We start from the raw sequence: 20,509 nt of genomic DNA on the forward strand, positions 1-20,509 counted from the left end.
AACACACTTTTTTGAATAAAATAAGACTACTATAAACTGTTAACAGTCTCAGGAAATATATGCATCTGTACACAGTCAAAATTCATAAGAAATTGGGAAGTCCTTCCAGCTGTAATTTTCACAAATGCTGGAGGCTCTACCACCTGCATGAAGGTACTACGATGTAGGTGATATACTATGGATAGTGGCCTAATCACGTAAGAGATATTGATTCTCATGGCATCTTTAGCACTTCTGAGAACAAAATGGAAGGATGAGTCATGATCTTGAATGTGTCCCCAGTCTACATAAAGGAAAAGTTCTATTTACATTTCATGTAACAAAGACACCCAAGTACTTTAGTTAATATAAATTATTGCCTCTTTCAAACTCTGACTTCTTTCCTATTAGAAGAAACACTTTATCTAAAAAGCTGTAGTACAAAAACCATGACATCAGAGAAAATAAAGCCCTACCGCAGCCATGCTTACCATAGTTTCCCATTGTAGAAAACATTCCTAACAGATGTATAAGTTCAGAACTGGAAAATGAGAATTCACTGTGGATTATGACAGACAAGAAATGTGGGACAAGAGATGAGTGTAAAAAGTAGATGGATTCTGCAGATTTGCAGCATTCTGTAACAGACAAAAATGAATTAAACTTTTCTAGTCACTATGTGCAGGGCATGTACAAAATGCAAGAGGAGGCTGTTCTACCTCTCATGAACAAGTATAATTGGAAAGGCTCATTAAAACCAGACCTAGCACATGCACTAACGTTGACAATTAATTGATCAGACCTCCTGAAACTGAGAAGTTTCTGTAAGGCAAAGGACAACGCCAATAGGAAAAAATGGCAGCCCACCAAATGGGTAATGATCTTCACCAACCTCTCATCTGACAGAGGGCTGATCTCCAGAATATATAAGGAACTCAAGAAACTAGATATCAACAAGCCAAATAATCCAATTAAAAATGGAATGCAGATCTAAGTAGAGAATTCTCAGCAGAAGAATCTCAAATGGATGAGAAATATTTAAGGAAATGTTCAACATCCTCAGCCACCAGGGAAATGCAAATCAAAACTACCTGGAGATTACAAATTATACCTGTCAGAATGGCTAAATTCAAAAACACTAGCAACAGCTCATGCTGGTGAGGATGTGGAGCAAGGAGAACATTCCTCCATTACTGATGGGAGTACAAAATTGTACAGCCACTTTGGAACTCAATGTGCTGGTTCCTCAGAAAACTGGAAATCAACCTACCACAAGACCCAGATATACTGCTGTTGAGAGAATACTTCAAGGATGCTCAATCATACCACAAGGACACTTGCTCAACTATGTTCATAGTAGCTTTATTTGTAATAGCCAGAACTTGGAAACAACCTAGATGTCCCTCTACCAAGGAATAGATAAAGAAAATGTGGTAAAATACACAATGGAGTATTATGACTCAGCTGTTAAAAACAAGGACACCAGGAAATTTGAAGGTAAATGGAACTAGAAAAATCATCCTGAGTGAGGTAACCCAGACCAAATTAAACATGGTATGAACTCACTCATAAGTGGATATTAGCTGCAAAATAAAGGATAACTATGCTACAATCCACAGACTCAGAGAGACTATGTAACAAGGAGAGTTCATGGAGGGACACCCAGATCTTCCTGGGAAGGGGAAATAGAAAAGATTTTGTGAATGGAATAAGGGCAGGTGGGGACAGGAACATGAGAGATCAGGTTGTGGGGGCATGGAGGGAGAGAGAGCTGAGGACTGCTGGGGAGGGGGGCATTTCAGGGTCAGGCAGAAGCTTGCCACAGGGGATTCTCCCAGGAGTCTATGGGGAGGATCTCAGTTTCGACTCCTAGCAATTGCTGTGGGATGGTCTGTAAGTCAAATGCTCTGATTGGTCAATAAATAAAACACTGATTGGCCAGTGGCCAGGCAGGAAGTATAGGTGGGACTAACAGAGAGGAGAACTGAGAGAACAGGAAGGCGGAGAGAGACACTGCCAGCCGCCGCCATGACAAGTAGCATGTGAAGATGCCGGTAAGCCACAAGCTACGTGGCAAGGTATAGATTTATAGAAATGGATTAATTTAAGATATAAGAACAGTTAGCAAGAAGCCTGCCACGGCCATACAGTTTGTAACCAATATAAGTCTCTGTGTTTACTTGGTTGGGTCTGAGTGGCTGTGGGACTGGCGGGTGGTAGAGATTTGTCCTGACTGTGGGCCAGGCAGGAAAACTCTAGCTACAAGCAGTAGTGGATAAGTAGCCTGAACTGGCCTTCTCCTGTGACCAGACTGGGGCCTGGCCCAGTTGTCATCAGAGAGGAGCCATCCAGCAAGTGTTGGAGGCAGATACAGAGATCCACAGCCAAACATCAGATGGAGTTCAGGAATCGTGCAGAGGAGTGTAGGAGCCAGAGGGGTCAAGGACACCACAGGAAGGCTCACACAGTCAACTAGCCTGGGCTCATAGGAGCTCTCAGAGACTGAACCAACAACCAGGGAGCTTGCATGGGACTGACCTAGGCACTCTGCATATACGTTATAGTTGTGTAGCTTCATCCTCTTGTGCAACTCCTAACTGTGGGAACAGGGGCTGTCTCCAACTCTTTGACTGGCTTTGGGGAACCTACTTTTCATAATGGGTCAGCTTGCTCAGCCTTAATACATGGGAGGTGCTCAGTTTTACTGAAACTTGATATGCCATGTTTTATTGATACTCATAGGAGACCTGCCCGCCCTTTCCTGGATGGAGACAGAAGAGGAAGGGATTGGGGGGGAGGGGGAGAATGGAGGAGAAAGACTGCAGGGGGAGGATGGTGAGCGGGGAGAGTCTGTAGCTAGGGTGTAAAATAAATAGATAGAAAAAAAAAACCAGGCAGAGAGTTCTAGTAGTTCACTTAAAAGAATCCCTTAAAGAACCATATTTAGTAATCCATTAATTTCCCGAAAATAAATAAAGCTAAACATGCATCAAGAGTTTCATCTTTTTACTACCACCATTTAAGCAAGTGTCCAGAAATACAACATTCATTGGATGATACAAACCAAAAGAAACTGAAGGGTATGAGAATTAATGTTGCTTAATAATATGCTAATCTCTTTGTACTACAGATCTATATATTCCTAGATATCTCCCAAGTACGGCAGCTTGCTTGAGAATTCCGGTTAGAGAATAGATTTATAGGAACTAAACATAACTCAGACATTTCAGTGGTTTCTATCCTGACAATACAGTCAACACACGGAATGTTAAGACACGCCGTTCACTTAGTCTAACCATTTGTACTTCTGCTTTGTTTTTCTAGTATGAGAATTTACACAATTACTCCAACACATTGAGTCATTGATGAAAGAGCTGGTAGAGGTTTCAAGGGCTTCATCCTGAGGCCAGTGTCACAATATCTAAGACTAATTAATCAAAATAGGACAAAAACCCTTGACTAATATATGCTAATGTCTTATTCGTTGTTTTTTATTTCTGAGAATTACTGCTCATTCTTTATGGCGAGCCTTTATGCAACCTTGAAAACAATGATGTTTAAGTATCTCTACATTAAATTAAATTCCAAGAGATGCACAAAATAATATAGACTGTAGCTGTTGCCCTTGGTTGCTTCTCAGAGCTTGATGGCACCCTCCTATTGCTGAAGACATCGAGTACTTAGGACACAGGCCTCTGAGTTTTCAAGCTGGATCAAACCTTATAGCATTCCTCCTCCCTTCATTCTAGCCTCCATGATACCAGAAAATAATGCGCAAGCTTCCAAGGGAGGAAAAGCAGTTAATAGTCCTACCCAGCTCTGAAGTCTGTTAACCGTAACAATGACCAGCATGACAAGGTATTCATAATGGTTCAATTAATGGCACTCACCTGTAAGTGGTAACCAATAGTTGTCCAGTCAGACTTGAGGCCCACACAAAAAGGATAAACTATGCCAGGTACTAGAGACTAGCCAAATTTCTGGGAAGTGAGCTCGTGAGTATTAGAAGAGAATCTAAGAGAATCTAATATTACCATGACTTTACTAAACCATTATAATTCCTAGCTACGTTATCAAGCTCATTCTTGTATTCACAGATAAGTGTAGCTATAACCCCCATCAAAGAAGCTTCTCTTTCTTGGTCCTCCTGGACCACTAATCCAGGGAATAAACTGGGTCTAAAATCTCCTGGGGCCCTGTGTGACAGGACTCATCTTTGAGCTGCCTCTGTTTCCTGATGCACTGCTCTTTATCAACTCCCTGCATCACAAGTCTTCTGGTTGTTGTCACGTTTCAGTGCTTTGATTTCCTGCTAGCAAATATTAACAATAGCTACATTATTAGCATTGTTAACTGAAAGCGCTGCTAACAAAAACATGCGTTCTGCTGCAACAAAAGCAGAAAAATGGAGATCAATATAATGGCCCCTTTATTTGGCTAAAGAGTTTAAATAGCAGTTTAAAACGTGTTTAAAATTTGTATCAAATAATAATCACTGTTATCCTTTCCTTTGTATTTTTATCAAGGAAATGTATCTATCATCATTCTTTTCTTCAAACCTTTAAGTTCCCATGAAAAAGGAAATGGTTTCTTGAATTAGCAATGCCTTTTAAAGCTCTACAAAAAATCAATCTGATTTAATTTGTCATTGACTTAATCAACCCCCCCGAATTCATGAAGTACTGACTGTGTAACACTTATTATAGGTATAGCAGGTGGCATTTCAGTAGCAACGAACAAGAAAAGAAATCCTGTGCATTTTTGTTTATGTCAGCCGATACAAAAATAAACATGCTAATGTGCAAGGTGGAAAGAGATTAAAATGAACATTAATATTTAAAACACAGGGTATAAGACCATGAAAATGTAGAGATAGAGTGAATTTTTGAGGAATGTAAGAAGGTATCCTGTGTTCAAATGTTAAGAATGTGACATAGGAAAATCTCCTTGACATAGTCTAAATCTAAAACTTGCTTGGCGTTATCTATGCCCCACCTGAATCCCAGATGACTATCTTCTCACACTTGATAACTATGCAGGAAGTTCCTGAGTGGCCTTGCTTTAGGGCGGGCTTCCCTGGCTGCTGTTCCTACCCAGCTGACTGAAGAACATGATAGAGAAGTCATGCTCACAACAGTCAAGCAATGATTAGGGCCTTTGAAGCCTTGAAGCCTAGCTCTCAGTGACGCACTCCCTTCAACAAGGCTATGCCACCTAATTCTTCCCAAACAGTTCTGTCAACTGGGGGCCAAGTATTTAAATATATGAGCCTATGGGGGCTCTCATTCAAACCACCACAGTAGGCATGAAAATAATGTACAGCGCTAACACAAATGGTTTTACTACAGGCATAACCAAATACTTCTGTATAACTTTGACAATTAAAACATATATTTAAAACTCAATTTCTTCCCAAAGAAAATTAATTTGAATACTCATGTTTTTTATTGTTAATTATGTTACCTTGGATGTCATATTTTATAAGTTTTATACTTTCTCTTTGAGTTGTAAATATATAATAGATTTATACATCTCTATAGGGAATTACAGTAAAAATAAATAAAAGATTATATATGAATTACAAAGCACATTGTCAAAATTGTTACTGATTAAAATAACAACAATAAGGACAAAAATAATAATAAAGTTAATAAAAAAGAGTTCAGAACCATTGTGCTGTTTACAGAATGTGAACCTTTATAATACGCCGGTGGTGGTACTGGCCTTTGATCCCAGAACTTGGGAGACAGAGGCAGGCAGATCTTTGTGACTCTGTGAGATCAGGCCAGCATGGTCTATAAAGTGAATTCCAGGACAGGCAGGGCTGTTACACAAAGAAGTCCTGCCTCAAAACAAACAAACAAACAAACAAACAACATCAACAAAACAATCCTATTATCATACTACCGAGTTTAGAACTATAATTATCCTATTTTACAGATACATAAAATTAAATTTACAGAAGGAAAATCATTTAACATGCAACACACAGATATTTATTACATGATAAAAATACTGAAAGGTATATGCTCTTATCTGCAGGCCCATGGGTTTTGTCACATCTATCATAATGATTCATGCCTGGAAAGCCTCATGCCTGCCTTAAGATATCAAATTCTCAGACACTGCATTTTATATCTTTCCATATTCTTATTGGTTCAACTTTGGGTAAGTTTACGGCCAGAAAATAAAATGAAAAAGAAAATATTCTGATGGTGACCTTAGAAAATAAAAGAGGAGGATTTCAACAGTTTTCAAGATCAGCCTGGACTGTAGAGTGAAACCCTATCTCACACACACCCCAAACACTAAAAATAAAAACAAAACCTGAAATGAGAAATGCTACAAAGTCAAAATTTTTTGAGTAAAACATGACAGCATGAGAGGAATATTCCACACCTGATGACATATGAAGTGTCACATTCAAAATGTGTGTGTGTGTGTGTGTGTGTGTGTGTGTGTGTGTGGTGTCGGTCTGTGTGTATCCATGTATCTGTGTGTGTATGTGTGTGTCTCTGTGTGTGTTTGTGTGTGTGAGTGTGTCTGTGTGTGTGTTTCTCTGTGTATGTATGTGTGTGTGTGTGTGTGTGTGTGTGTGTGTGTATGTGTGTGTTTAAATAAGATTCGTTTATATGCCACTGGGTTTATCAACCACACTCTAGGTCAGGGACAGTACTCAGGAGAATTTGGCCATCGCACTAGACTTTATAGTCTTAGGTATGATACTTTTGTTTATTTGTTTGTTTTATTGTTTTTAAGAGAGAAAAAATGTGAATTTGGGTGGGTAGGGAGTATGGAGGATCTGGTAAGATGTAGGAGATGGGAAATAATATGATAAAATATATATTGTTTGAAACTGTAAAAGAATTAAAAAAGGAAGGTAAGAATGTTAAAACTTTCATGAAAAAAAAAAAGACAACCAAAAAATGAATTCATAGAGAAGTAGAAACTTGGCTGAATACTACAGTATGGAAGTCCTGTCTGTATTCCCAGTCTTTGTGTTTATAAAGTTCCTATTTACCAACTCATAAGTACATGAGCTAATACCTTAAAATAAAACCTCGGCACAAAGTCAAAATACAAGGAAACAACTTACTTAATTTCTTTTCATGATAAAAAATTCAACTAAATTTGAACTGCCATTCTTTACTATTTTAAACATAAAGTCATATTCTGAGTATATCTTTCATGTAAAATACTTAATAAAATAATATCAGCCTGATGTAAACCTGCTAGTCACATTACTTAATAGGTTTAGGAAGTGACAGTTATGCACTAAGCATTTTGTATTTAGGGATACATACGTCTGTACATATATGTAAGGAACAAGAATTAGTGAAAAAAGAGGCCACAAGTTAGAAGGAGATCAGGGCAGGGTATATGAGTGAGTTTGGAAGGAAGAAAGCAAGGGAACAATTTGGTAGTATACAATAATCTCAAAATAAAATTTAAAAAAATGAAGGTGCAGAGTGCCTTTTAAATTTATGTGAGTGTCTGAGTTGTCTGAGAGCTTGGGCATAGTCAGCAGAACCTAAGACACTGTATTGAGTACACTTGGTAGCTACTTTAGAGGCACATCACTGAAGCTGAAAATGGAAAGATGAGTTCAGCACACATGATACAGGTTAGGTCTTGGTAGTCATCAAAAGTGTGTACTTAGTAGCATCAGGGCAAAGAAAGGTTGTAGTGAATTTGGGGTTTAAAATCCACACTGTTCCAGTCTGTATGTGTGAGTGCCAACTTTAGCATAACTGAGATGTACACCAATCTATTTGATAACAGGTTTCCAGGGATTTTTATGATACTTTACAAAATAATAAGAAGTGTGTAAAAACAAAACAAAAGAAAAAAAAAACCAAGAGAGTAGCTATAAAAAAAAAAAAAAAAAAAAAAAACATTAGAAATGATGTGGCTTTGGCATTTCTGCTTGGCTTTAGCCACCTCTGACCTATGCATTCCCCATTTCTGTACTTAAGGAATATTCTAATTGTGGTTCATAACTCACACCTCCATCACAAAGCTTATGATGTTAAGGAAAGATGACATCACCTGAATGCCCTAGAGGAAGAATGGATGCTGGATTGACCAATTGACTCAGAAAAGACAGAAAAGATTAAATCTACACAATGAGAGTATTCTCAGGATATCCATTTTAAAGCAGAATTAGCATTCCCTGGAGACTCTACATCTTGGTATGGACCTGGCTTAGTCCCTTCCTCCTGAACCTCTCAGTCTTCACTTGCAGCCCAGCTCCATTGCTTTTGTCAAGATCAAATACCCAGATACATTTTCTACCAGGGACGCGGAGATGCTAGACCAGGCAGGGTCTCAGGTGGAGATTTTCAATAGTTCCCCTGTCCTCCATTTTGATCTCTCCTGTTTCATGCTCACCTCTGTAGCAGCCTGCTTGGGGAAGCCCATCCCCCACACCAACTCCCTTCACTGAAGACCAATCTCTTGGTAAAGACCCATGGTCTCCTTAGTCATTCCATCCATGTCTCTCCAGACTTCCTCTTTGTTCTGCTGCAGCCTATGTGAAGGAACCACACTTGCCTAAGATCCAGAGAGTAACCAAGAAACAGAACACCCACCCAACAAAGACAAAACCAGATACCCAAACATAGAATCAACTCAATCATCAAAACTCCATTTTCGTAGACCCCAGAATTAAAACAGAAACATGGGCCACCAAGAAAATATGTCTGTGCCAGAACCCAAAAATCCATGTTACATGTGGCCTTGAGAAATACAGTATAGCTGAAACACAAGGCAAGGACTGCAAGGATAGCAGTCATGAATATATTCAAAGACATTAAGGATGTGATTAAATCCCTTAATGAAGACTAGAAAACACACAAAAAAAAAACCCAGTAGAATGAAAATAATCCAAAACATGGAAGTAGAATTTAACAAAGAAATAGAATCACTAGATAAAATCAAACTGAAATAGAACTAGAAATGAAGAATTTAAGAAGTCAAAGAAAAACTCCAGAGGTAAGCCACACCAACAGACTACAACACATAGAACACAGAATCTCAGGGTTAAAGAGAAGGTTGAAGAAATAGATACTTCAGTCAAATAAAATGTTAAATAAAAGGAGAAAAAATCTCCAGGTACGGAACAGCCAAGAAATATGGGACACTATGAAGAAAATTCTACCATAACAGGGATGACAGAGGAGAAAAAATTCATGTCAAGGGTACAGAAAATATTGTTTAAAAATCATAGAAGAAAATGTTAGCAATCTAAAGAAGGAGGTGACTATTGAGGTATAAAAAGCATCCAGGAAACCAAATATACAGGACCAGAAAAGAAATTCTACATGGTTTAAAAAAAAAAAAATCAAAACTTACAAAACAAAAGTGATTAAAAGTTGCAAAGGAAAAAGATCAAGTAACATATAAAGTCCATAAGCATAATAACATCTGACTTCTCAATGGACACTCTGAAAAACAGAAAGGTAGGGTGGATGTTCTCCAAATGCTGAGACATCACAGGTACCAGCTCAGACTATTATATTCAACCAAAGTACAAACGAAAATTGACAATGAAAAAAAAACTTTCCATGATAAAACAAAATTAAGTAACTACAGTTCACCAATTCAGCAGCACTCTAGAAGGTACTAGAAGAAAATTTCAGTCTGAAGAGTTTAATCATATCAAGTAATACAAGGAATAATATCAAATCAGTAAATCAAAAGAGGAAGAAGAAAACCACATCAACAAAACAAAATATCAGGAATAAATAAACATTGTCCATTGACAACTAACAATGGTTTCAATGCCACAATAAAAAGATACAGATTAACAGATTGGATTAAAAAACAGAATCCATCTTTCTGCTGTGTCTAAGATACAAGTCTCACCATCAAAGTTAGTATTAATTTAGGGTAAAATGATGTCAAAGCTATTCCAAGCAAATGGAAATGAGAAGCAAGCAAGTGTAGTCATGTTAATATCTAGAAAAAATAGACTTCAAACCATACCTAATCAGAATACATAGGAAGGACACTACATACTCATTAAAGAAAAAAAAAATCAGCAAGAACATATAATCCAAAACATATGCATCATACACAAGGACAACAAAGTATATAAAAGAAATTCTACTACAACTAAAGTCACATACACTTATTGACTTCAATACCGCATTCTCACCAAAAACAAGTCATCTAGGTAAAAAATAAGCAGAAAAATGCTGGAGTTAATTAACATCATAAATCAAATGGACATAGGAGATATCTTCAGAACATTGCACTCAAACACAAAAGAATACAGTTTTTTTTTCAGCAGTTCAAAGTAACTTTAAGAGTAACCACATACTTATACACAACGCATATCTCAACAGGTATAAGAAAATTGAAATAACATGCATCCTATCTGCCCATCATGGATTTAAGCTGTATATAAATAACAGAAACAGCAGAGAGTATATAAATTCATCGATAATGAATAAGTCAATATTGAACAAACAGTGGATCAAGACAGAAACCAAGATAAAAAAAGATAGAATTGAAGGAAAATGAAACCACGACATACCCAAGTGTATAAGACACATGAAGGCAGTTTTAAGAGACAACTTCATAGATTTAAGGCTCTAAACCAAAATATCAGAGAGATTTCAAATTGTACTATGGACATATAGGGGTAAAACTAGCATGGTGTTGGTATAAAAAAAAATCAATAAATGAAATCCACTTGAAGTTCATGATTTTTGATAAAGAAGTCAAAAATACACATCAGTGAAATGACAGTATCTTCAGTAAATCAGTGCCAGTCAAACAGGATGATTGCTTGCTGAAGCAAGCCAATCATTCAATACTATCACCCTCTACAAAACTCAACTTTAAATGGATCAGGGACCTCAACCAAGACCAGATACTCTAGATCTGACAGAAGAAAAAGTGAGAAAGAATCTTGAACTCACTGGCACTTTCAAAACATGACACTGATAACACAGGCACCTAGATGACAATTAATAAATGGGATCCCATGAAACTGAAAATCTCTGTGTGACAAAGTACACCATTATTCAGACAAACTACCATGCTACATAATGAGAAAAGATCTTATCAATTATATGTCTGACAGAGGTTTAGTATCTAAAAACTCCAAAGAACTAAAAATAAATAAATAAATATCAAGAAAACAAATAATCCCAATTAAAATAAAAATAAACAGGGAGTTCTGAGAAGATAAAACACAAATGGATAAGAAGTACTTTAAGAATTGTTCATTATCTTTCATCATCAGGAAACTCAAAATTACTTTATGCTTTATCTTTCACCAGTCAGATAGGCCAAGAGCAGTATAGAAAATAACAGTACATGCTGGCAAGGATGTAGGGTAAAGAGAACACTCATCTATTATTGTCAGCTGGAGTGCAAAGTTCTACAGCCATTATTGGAAATCTATGAGATGGTTCCTCAGGAAGCTGGAAATAGATCTACCTCAAGATCCAGCTTTAACACTGTTGGATATATACCCCAAGGACTTTACATATTAGTACAGAGAGAGATATGTGCACATTCATGCTTATTGCTGCTCTGTTCATAATAGCTATGAGTTGGAAAAAGCCTAGATGTCCATCAAGTGATTAACAGATAATGAAAATAGGGTACTTTAGCACAATGGAATATTACTCAGCTATTAAGAAAAAAAACCCCAAAATCATGGAATTGGTAGGTAAATGGATGGAGATAGAAAATATCATTGTAAGTAAGGTAATCTAGACTCCAAAAGACAAATATTGTTTTTTCACTATGTGTGGCTATTAGCTTTCAAGTCTTCTTCAGGAGGGGTACAATGTATATAATCATATAGTTTTGGTACCTGCTGAGGGACTATGTGGGGGAATAAAAGATCTCCTAAAGAAGGAGAAATAGAATATATTGTTATGGTGAGGTAGGAGGAGATTGGAGAGAGAGGACTAAAAGGATGTGTACAATGGGATGGTCCTTCTGTACTTTGTGAATATGTGTTGCTCTCATTGGTTGATAATAAAGCTGTTTGGCCAATGGTAAGGCAGAATAAGTTTAGGCAAAACAATCAAACTGAAGACTGAGATGAAGAAGGGTGGAGTCAAGACAGATGCCAGCCAGCAACCAAGGAAGCAGGAAGTATAGAAAATGAAGTAACAAGCCATGAACCATGTGGCAACAAATTAATTAGAAATATGGATTAATTTAAATGTAAGAACTAGCTAGTGATAAGCCTGAGCCATCAGCCAAGCATTTATAATTAATATAAGCCTCTGAGTGGTAATTTGGGGAGCAACTGGTGGGTATAATTGGGCATAGAGGACAGAAAGCCCTGCCTCCATTTATAGGTGTAGAGCAGGATAAAAGGAGAAAGGGAGGGGATATGGGTAAGGGCAGCTGTGGGGCATACATGGGCTGCAAAGAGGGTGCTGAAAGAAATTCAGATAAATAGAGCTTAAGCTTTAAGCTGTTTATGCAGAGAATGGATACAAATGGTACCAGAGGAAGTTAGTTTAAGCTGTGTGTGCAGAGAATAGATACAAATGATGGCTAAGAGGAAGTTAGCTTGGGTTGTTTGTATGGAGATTAAAGACTAATAGTGAGAAAGGAAGTTAGCTCAAGTTATTTATTCTAAGATAAGATACTAAAAACAGGAGATGGTGTCAGGACATAAACAACTTGTAAATAGGGTGATCTTTAAAATGATTGGTTGGTTCCTTTACCCCCTCCTAGGGTTCTGAGGTTTTCTGGTATAAAAGAGGCTTACTGCCTATCAATAAAGGAGTTCTTGCTTGACTTGACTCCCTGCTGCATCTGATTGTCTCTGGGTAAGAGGGAGGCTGGGGAACAGGGCGAGCGGTGTGCACTTACCTTTCCTTGGTTCCAGGCCACCTCTTCACAGGTGACCTAAGTTCCAGTGGGGCAGGTCCCCACAGGCAGCTAACACTAAAGGTCACTGGAGGGGCTATATGGAAATCTGATACTGACAAATTTCCCCAAATACATTAATATATGAAAAATAATCTTAATGGAGTCACCAAATAAGAGGGGTACAATGCTTCAACTAGAGATCTTACATCTCCAAGTGTTACTTCCAATGCCAGAAATGGGTAACATCTAGCTGAGTCTTTGGCCAAAGAGGTCCCATAGAAAGGCACAAATATCTCAAGGTTATCATTTGCTCTGCACAAACTGATACTGCTGAAGACAACACAAAAAAGACTATGGTAGCACATACTTAGCCATCACTAATTCAAGTTAGATGGGATCCCACTACTGAGACAAGGAAGTGGACATGGGAATTCCTAACCAAGAAGCTAGCTGCTGTTGGTATCCTGTTGTAGAATATTATTTTCAGGTGTGTTACTTTTGTTTTTGTTGCATTTATTTAACTCTGTGAAGCTGTGTTACTTTGCCTATCTAAAACACCTGATGGTTTAATAAAGAGCTGAACAGCCAATAGCAAGGCAGGAGAAAGGATAGGTGGGGCTGGCAGGCAGAAAGAATAAACAGAAGGAAAATCTGGGAGGAAAGAAGAAGTAGCCAGAGAAGGAGGAGGACTCCAGGGGTCAACCACCCAGTTACACAAGAAGCCATGGAGTTAAGAGCAAGATTTAAAGAAGTAAGACAGGAAAAGACCAGAGGCGAAAGATAGATGGATAAGTTTAGGAAAGCTGGCAAGAAACAAGCCAAGCAAAGGCTGGGCATTTAAAATTAAGAATAAGCCTCAGTGTGTGATTTATTTGGGAGCTGGGTGGCAGGCCCCCTGAAAGGGCAAAACAAACAACAGTATACATTAGCAAAGGAAAAACTGGTCTTCTCCATTAGATTCAAATTAAGTGAATTAACCACACTTCAGGTTAGGCCACACGCCAAGAATGAATGGCCAACACAAAACAAACTCATTGGTGTTTTATAGACTTTTTGTCTCATAAAGATTTGTTTGGGTAAGTTTTTGTCTTATTGGTTTTTTGCTTATATATTTTGGTTTCTGATTTTCTGTTTTTGTGGGTCTATTTTTTTAATGCGTGAGATTTTTGTCTATTTGTGTTTTGTTTTCTTGTATTTTAAAAGAGAAAGAAATGGCATGGAGTTGAGTGGGTGGGTGGGGCATGTGGAGGACCTGGGAGGAGCGGGAGTGGGAGTAGGATCAGAATACATGTTAGAAAAATAAATATTTTCAGTGAAAATACAAGTAAAGTAAGGAGAATGAATATCATTCCTTTGTCCTCTGATGGACATAGCTAAGGGTGCATACAGCCTCCATAGCTACTGGGAGATGGATCACAATTAGGATGGAAACAGGTTTTAAGATACATATTTATGTTATTTGAGAATATATATATATATATATATATATATATATATATATATATATATATATATATGTACAATATATTGCAGAGGACAGAAGTGAATTTAAGAGGAAAAGACAAAGTAAGAACTTAATGTCATCGTTGAGCCATCTGTTTTTAATTTAGTGACTCAACAAAATCACTTAGTTGTTAAACAGTATCTTTTCTTTTCATGCAGGCATACGCACACTTAATGATGCATTGTGAGAAGATTGGCTGATTTATTTTTCATTCCATATTTAGAAATAATGAAAAGATGATCATTTTCATTATTTCAATGAAATATCAATCCTATATAACTTTGTCAATAATAGTTTCACAATGTATTCTTTAATTTCCATTGTAACATTTGTAATATTAGGTGTAGGATTAAGAACAGTTTTGACTAGCACAAGACAAATTTAAGAAGTCATATGGTCATTTTTCCTTATTAACTATTTTTAAAAGTCCTTTTTTTAGAGAAACGAAATAGATTTACAGATTTTGCAGGTAGACTGGGGGCAGGTGGAGGATGGGAACACGAGGGGTCAGGTTTGGGAGGGAGGGATGGAGGGAGAGAATATGGGATGAGACGACTAGAATTGAGGGTATTTGGGGGGGCAATCTGAAAACATAGTGCAGTAGAAATTTCCTGGATCCTATGAGAGTGATCCTCAGGAAGACTCCTAGCAACCTGCATCTTCTGTGAACAGACAAGGCTTCCAGTGTTGGGACTGGGACTCCGGCCCAGCCACAAAACCTTGACCTACTTACTACCTATCCTGCCTGCAAGATATGGGGCAATTGTGGCTCAGAGCTTGTAGGAGTGACCAGCCAATGACTGGTCCAACTTAAGGCCCACAGCACAAGAGGGAGCCCAAGCATGACATACTTCGTGGATGGCCAGGAACCAGAGGCCAGATAGCTCAGAGACCTGGGATAGAACTAAACACAGTTGGAAAAAAAGGGTCAATGATTCCTAATGATATTCTGCTATACTCATAGATTGATACTTAGTCCACTGGTCATCAGACAGTGTTCCTCCAGCAGGTGATAGAAGCAGATGCACAGACCCAAGGCCAAACATTAGGTGGAGCTCAGGGAACCCCACAAAATAGTGGGAGGAAGGATGGTAGGAGCCAGAGGGTTCAAGGACACCAAGATAACGTGGCCCACGTAAACAACTAAGCAAGGCTCATAGGGGCTCTCAAGAGACTGAAGCAGTAACCATGGAGCCTGCATGGGTCTGTTTTAGGTCCTCTGCCTATACGTTGTGGTTGTTGAGCTTGGAGATTTTGTGGGACTTCTAACAGTGGGAGTGGGGCTGCCTCTTTTGCCTGCTCTTGGGACTCTTTTCCTCCTACTGGGTTGCCTTGTCCAGCCTTGATATGAGGGTTTGTGCCTAGTCTTACTTCATCTTGTTATGTTGAATTTGGTTGATATCCCTGAGAGGCCTGTTGTATTTTGAAGAGAAAGGGAGGAGCTATGGATACTGGGGGAGTGGGGGTGGCAAGGCTGTGGTTAGGATGTTCTGTATAAGAGAAGAATAAATAAAAACAAAAGAAAAAGGAAGTCTCCAAGTGTGTGGTGGAATATATAGTATTATGTTTAAAAGTTGTATAGGTGTATCATCTCATGTATACTAATTATATAATATTTAACATAAAGTATTCTTATATGCAGCTGTGTAACAAATAAGTTATAAACAATTTCAAACAGGAAGTTTGTTTCTTGTAACTAAAAATCATGTCACAACACATGACTACTTTTGAGTGGATGTATTTTGAGATACATATACATGCTCCAGAAAATGAGCATTGTTTACATGGTACTTTGAGAGATTTTATTTGATAATGAGATTTAATCTGTTTGTTCCAGTTTTAAATTTTGAGGGAATAATGACACATGACATAGACGTATGTATTTATAACTCTGTAGATGACGGTGTGTGTAAATCTTTCTGGTATAATGACTTTTTTACTTTGATGGTTTAATTGCTAAACTTCTCTAGAGAAACAGCTATGGAGTACAGGATCCTTCAGAATTCCTACATCACCACAAAATTTATCCTAGTAATACGTGAAAAAAAAGTTATGTACATATAACAAGGATGAAAACCGCAATTGTTTTCCTATCCCTCAACATCATGATTACACAATTATCAATAGAAAAGTTTCACTCTGTGATCTTTTACGTTAGTGCCTTGGAGGACTAGTCAAATTAAATCTTTAGAGGCAATGATCTTGTCCTCATTTCTCTGAGAATCTAGAAATAATTGCTTCTTCCGTGTTTTACAAACTGTAGCAATAAACTTTGGATTTTATAAATTAGGTTTTAATATTTAAGCCTGTTTTGAATATATTTATGAACAAGACCATTCTCGATAAAATAATTAGTAAAGTTCCTTTAGGCAACGGAGAGAAAAATATGTATTTCTCTACAAAGGATTATAGAAAATTCATGACAAATGCAAGAGAAAGAAGAATAAGAATGCAGAGCTCTATTTCAGGCCCCAAGGAAATAAATTACAAAGATCAAAACAAGGAAGCAGCTCTTGCTCATTAGGAAATGGTCGGGTAAGATATCATTTCTTTCTGAAATGTAGGAGTTGTAGAATAATTGAGCATAGTCAGCCATGCAGAATTAAACTCCAAAAGAAAATAGAAAACAGACCTAAAATAAATGTTACATAGCTTAAAAAAAAGACATCATCATAAACAGAAGTAATGGTTTTATAGGACTAATAATAAATATTTCAAAAGTTACAAGAAAAATATCTAATCACTGTGCTTTGGTATAGGTATACATGGTTTTATTAATATATTTTTAATTGAAAGAACAAAACTATAACTTTCATTACTAGTAAAAGCCAGTTCCGTACTTTTTACATGTGTGTGTAAACTGTATGTGATGATGTGTGTTTACAAAATAGCTAAACTAACAGTTTAAAAATATTTTAAAACTTTTTAAGGAAACAGTGTCAGGGCTAAAGTAGTGAGCATCTTGGCATTCACAAGAAGATTGTGCAATGCTTTCTAATCCAGGTGGTGTCACTATCATGGCTCCCAATTTAGACAAATGTCAATTATACTGTTTTACTTCAGTTATGAAAAGTTAAATTTATAAACAAATGGAGAAGAGGGTAGGTCTTACAAAGTGTAATATAGCTCTTATTGTCAAGAGCTTTTATGGTTTTTCCATGAAAGCCACCCCTAACACACTGCAGTGATGAACTATTGTTATTTTGATTTACGTTTCCTTCAGGACCAGTGATGTTTAATCCCTTCCCCAGGCCAATGTTCTACCAGGTTTGCAGAAGGGTCCATGAAATACATGGGTCTAGTTTTTACTCTATTCATTTGGGATTTGTTGTGTATTGTGTGTTTCTTTTTCTGAAATGGAATCATTTCAGGTGCACATGCCACAAGTCTTACATCCCTTTCACTGGATGCCTTTTCAGTGCTATGACTGCTTTCTTCTGTGAAGGTCTGTTGTCTGATGTACTCACATTGTTTAATTCTTTTGCAGTCTGAGCCCTATTGTGATACCCAAACAATCATTTCCAGGCCACAAGTCCAGGATCCAGTCTGCTCAATTTACTTCTAGGACTCTTACGTGTTCCAGGCATTATATTTATAGTTCTCAATCTATTTGGAATTGGCTTCTTAGTTGTGTCGAGGTGGGGGCATGCAGGGGGTTCCAGGGAACCCTGCCTGATTGTTCCTGGGATTGAACTTTGAAGTTACTGTGAGAAACTATGGAATTTCCTCAAACAAATACATATGAAAGTACCACGTGATACAAAAGTCTCTTCTGATTTTATATCCAGTGTATAACCATCATCTCATAGAGATACATGCATGCCCATGCTCACTGAAGCATTATGATGGCTAAGGTATAGAAGCAACCTTGGTGTTCATCCGTAGAGAAATAGAAAAGAAAATTATCACACATACTAATATATTCAGCCTTAAGAAAAGAGTTTTTGACATCTGTGACATCTGCATACATCATGTCAGACATAGGTGAAATTAAAATATTTGCATTCATATAAACCATTAGTAAAATAGGGACTATTGGGGCATTGGCTTTTGAGAAAGGGAATATGTAATACAAAGAGTTTTACATCAGTTTTAGAGGATGGCCATCTACAGAGGTAATACAAGGCATGAGCCCCACAGGCAATAATATTAAACTGTATATTAGAAAATTGCTACAAGAGCCCATTATTTATATATATATATATGAAAGCATATATATGTATATATATTAAATCATAAACTCTATAATATTAAGGCAATTCTAAAGTAATTCAACAGTAAGAGGGAAAACATGTCTGGTTTCACTTGTCTTCATAAGAATACATTCTAAAAAATAAACAATAAATCAGTTAAATAGAGTTAACCCCTGGTTATAATTAATCCTTATGATTCAAAGACAAAGTTATTTGGCACTGGAAACAACAAACTTGGCAGACAATAGCATCAAACTGTGATGTGTCAGCAGAAGTTAGATTTAAGTGGGCCTAGAAAGTGGAGGACCTGGTAAGGATTAATATCCAAAGATAAATATAATTGTGGTTTGTGAATATGAAGTCACCTGTGCAGAAATCTCTAAGCTTCAAAGCTTTGAAGCCAAGGCAAAGTAAGGTCATGAATTAGACAAAGAGGCCCAAGAACCGAAGAGTACACTATTCGGTCATATGTGTTTTCCAGGCTTCAGAACAAGTATGCAATGCCAACTGGAGTAGGAAAAATGTAAAAGAGTTTCCCTCATTCAGATTATTGTAGGATCATCTAATGATAGGATATCGAAACATAAGTTATGGTTTACCTGAATCTCTGATGGGATTTTTAGGACATTTGTAATGTATGATATGTAATCCTGTGTTCATGTATCATTGCAATTTATCAAAAAAATGTACATTAATTATTTTGACATAAGCCAGGTTATTTGGATCTTTTTATCAATTCATACAGGGAAAATCCTTTCCTGGGCAAACACAAAAGTAAAAGTCATAATACCATGCCAGTGAAACAAAACTTCTTCTCTGAATGGAACTGACTGTGCCTCCTATGTAAGCTCCAACAGAATCATTGTGTTAGCCAGACTTTTGCACCAAGATAAATTCCATATCTAAAATATATCTTAAAGAGAAGAACTACTTATTCACTGGTTACAGAAGTTCCTGTCTACAAAAGTGGGCCATGATGGTGGAGCGGCTCATCTCATGCCCAGGAAACAGAGACTTTACCCGCCTGCCTGCTTATTCCATTCAGATCCTTGGTAGTTGATTGGAGCTGACCAGTCAGGGTCTTCCTATGTGAAAGAAACCTCTCTGGAAGCATCCTCAAGTCAGAAGAGTGTTTTATTAAATGTCTAGGCATTTTTTTTTCAGTGAAATCATATTGATAATCAAGATTAAGCACACATCTACAATCATCTTTGCCATGCAATCAACCCAAGTTCTCTTTAGCTTTGGAAACCATTTCCTCCTTTTATTTCTCAGCCATAGGTTCTTTCCTCCACTACTTAGAAAGAAATTTTCTATTGCTGACCTCATCAGACTGGTCTGCTTCAGAGCCTTCAATGCCTTCGTCTCAGGAATTCTTCTCCGGAAGCTACTGGGCTGGCACTTAGGTGTTTTCCTGATTGTGAATCAAGTGAGATGCTCTCTACAGTCTGCCAATGAAACTGTGTTTTCTCCTCCTAGTGTTTCTCTTAGGTCTGTCTCACATTCCTGGAAACATGTTGAGAAGCCCATAGTCCCTTCTACCAATGCAGCTATTTGTGGGATGGTCTGTATATCAAATGTGCTGCTCTGATTGGTCAATAAAAAAAACACTGATTGGCCAGTAGCCAGGCAGGAACTATAGGCGGGACTAACAAAGAGGAGAATTAAGAGAACAGGAAGGCGGAGGGAGACACTGCCAGCCGCCACCATGACAAGCAGCATGTGATGCCGGTAAGCCATGAGCTACATGGCAAGGTAGAGATTTATAGTAATGGATTATTTTAAGATGTAAGAACTAGATAGCTAGAAGCCTGAGCCATTAGGCCAAACAGTTTAAATAATATAAGCGTCTGTGTGTTTATTTTAAAAGTGGGCTGTCGGACTGCCAGGGCTTGTCAAGACCCAGAGAGAAAACTCTCCAGCTACAGACATTGGCACTCTGTGACAGTCACTTCAGGACTTACCCTGTGCTTAAAAATCC

At 37.5% G+C, this 20,509-nt stretch overlaps 1 protein-coding gene across 2 annotated transcripts in view; it reads right to left on the reverse strand.

Moving 5' to 3' along the window:
- Window positions 1-20,509, reverse strand: part of Edil3 (EGF like repeats and discoidin domains 3) — a 457,317-nt gene that overhangs the window by 274,109 nt on the left and 162,699 nt on the right. The gene's annotated exons all lie outside the window — the stretch shown is intronic.

Source organism: Peromyscus californicus, unplaced genomic scaffold, assembly GCF_007827085.1.
Source record: "Peromyscus californicus insignis strain IS unplaced genomic scaffold, ASM782708v3 Scaffold_18__1_contigs__length_77618521, whole genome shotgun sequence".
Lineage (NCBI taxonomy): Eukaryota > Metazoa > Chordata > Mammalia > Rodentia > Cricetidae > Peromyscus > Peromyscus californicus.